A 2,075-nucleotide genomic window follows, 5' to 3' on the forward strand; every position below is an offset into this window, starting at 1 on the left:
ACAGGCAGGCCAGGCGACAGCAAGTCCAAGATCCAGGCCCAATCATTACCACACACACTTTCATGTCCCATACATCCACACGTCCTCCCTCCCTCGACTCCGCTGGGGTGTAGTGCAGCGGGCACACCAGGGGGCCAGCAGCCCCCCAGCCACCACAGACCCCAAACCAGCAGAACAATTAATTAATCCTCCTGGCCCCTCCCGCCCCGAGCAGCAACCAGGAAGCAGGGGTGTGCGAAGAAGACCCCTCCCCTCACCCTTCTGGCTCTTCAATATTTTCTAATAGTGAGCAATTAAAATTGAGGGGCAGCCAAACTTGTAGAACTGGGAGCGTGGCCCTCTGGGCAGCCTACATACCCAAAGAGCCCCGCCCACCAGATGCCACTCAGTGTAACCACCCCCCAAGACCTAATGTGTGTGTGTGAGTGTGTTTGATAAGTAGTAATGTCTAAGGTGTAATTAAAACAGGGGTGGGAACTGCAGAGTGCAACTACTGCAGAGTCCACTACACCCCACCGAACACACACGCCCCCAAAACCCTTCATGTGTGAGTGTGTGCTGTGTACAGGAGCCAGAAGGGAGAGGGGTATGGGGATATACACTGGGGGCAGCCAGGGACTGGCTGCAATAGGCATCCCCGCTACCAGGGAGCCAACACAGGACAGGAGGGCCTGATGTCCACCAGGCTCGGGGCCTGCAGCGACCATATTCTGGGAGCTACTGTACCCCCAGAAGGTACCCATCCCGCCCCATCCCACTCAACCCAACCCCACTCCGGAGGACCTCTACAAAAAACAAACAAACAACAACAAAAAACAAACAAACAAACCACCCGGTCACACCAGTCGCAGCAGCCCGGGCCTGAGACCCACCATCACCCAGGCCCCCCCCAGGCCCCCCCTCAACAGGTGCGCTCTTGTGAAAAAGCAAACAGCGGCAGCAACAAAAACACAACGGGAACACCGTATTGAGGCTTTGTTCTGACCGCTCATTTGGTATAGAGCTGTGTTAAAGTCTACTTCGCATTCACTCTCTTTTCTCAGCAGACTAAAAGAAAGTTTCATCTTGGGCTCCCTGAAACTTGCATCCTGCACCGCTGTTCGCTTTTTCACAAGAGTAGAGAAGAGCGCACCGTTCCCAGCGGCACTGCAGTACGGGGTCAATGCTTGGAGTGAACGGAGCAAGCTACTTTTTCAACTCCTATTGCTAAAAATCCATTTAATATGTAGTCCTCGTATAGAGGACATATCAGATATTAAACTGATAAGAACAGATACTACACTTGATCTTAGCCAAAAGGCCGAGAAGCGACAACTGTCCACTGGTTCACGTCCGAGGGCCCTTCCTGGCACAATGCGCACTTGTCCGCTAACACCCCTGTTCTTTTTATGGCCATAGGTGGCCAGAGTGTCACTTTGCACCTCCGCCCACCTGCTGCACTGAGCACTCTTCAGCCCTTTTAAATGGTATAACTTTGCACTCCCGCACGCTCCAGCAAGCACCATTCAAGCAACAACTTTGCACTCCAGCTTCGAACATCGGCACAGTCGCAACAAGTAAGGCGACTCTACTCAGAGAAGTCACTCTGCACAGTAACAAGATTTCTTTTGCACAGACAGAAAGGGCTTCACCCGCAAAGGTAAAGCCTGCCAAAAATAGAAACAACTCATTAGTGCTGCTCTCCACAGAAGTCTTTAGTAAAAGGCGAAAGACTTGTACGTTATGAAGAGAAACCAGAGTACGATTATCCGTCACTGCGGGAGCAGGGCATCAGGCTAGTTGGCATAGCCACCTGCCCCATGGTGAGCTTTGCTTGGTTGAGACGCTTGCTCCACCCCCCCCCCCCCCCCTTGCTCCCCCCCCCCCCCCCCTTGCTCCTCGGCTGACCAAGTAGGAACAATCGGGCCCTATTCGATGGCTGCCTTGTCTTTTACTCTGTGCAAAAGACAAGGCAGCAACAAAAACACCACGAGAATCCCGTATTGAGGCTTTGTTCTGATCGCTCATTCGGTGTCGCGTTTCTTTCAAGCAATTCTCCCGGTTAGCCCACACTCGGCTCGCTCCCATAGCCGTGT

The 2,075-nt window shown here is 53.1% G+C and overlaps 2 non-coding genes across 2 annotated transcripts; both read right to left on the minus strand.

Moving 5' to 3' along the window:
* Positions 1-1,121: 1,121 nt before the first annotated feature.
* Positions 1,122-1,312, minus strand: LOC140320404 (U2 spliceosomal RNA). The gene has a single exon (XR_011918256.1). It is a non-coding gene; the product is annotated as a U2 spliceosomal RNA (small nuclear RNA).
* Positions 1,313-1,628: 316 nt separating this feature from the next.
* Positions 1,629-1,742, minus strand: LOC140265791 (U5 spliceosomal RNA). Its single transcript, XR_011906483.1, has one exon. It is a non-coding gene; the product is annotated as a U5 spliceosomal RNA (small nuclear RNA).
* Positions 1,743-2,075: the final 333 nt, after the last annotated feature.

The sequence above is a fragment of the Leuresthes tenuis genome, unplaced genomic scaffold (genome assembly GCF_036924035.1).
Source record: "Leuresthes tenuis unplaced genomic scaffold, fLeuTen1.0.hap1 SCAF_12, whole genome shotgun sequence".
Lineage (NCBI taxonomy): Eukaryota > Metazoa > Chordata > Actinopteri > Atheriniformes > Atherinopsidae > Leuresthes > Leuresthes tenuis.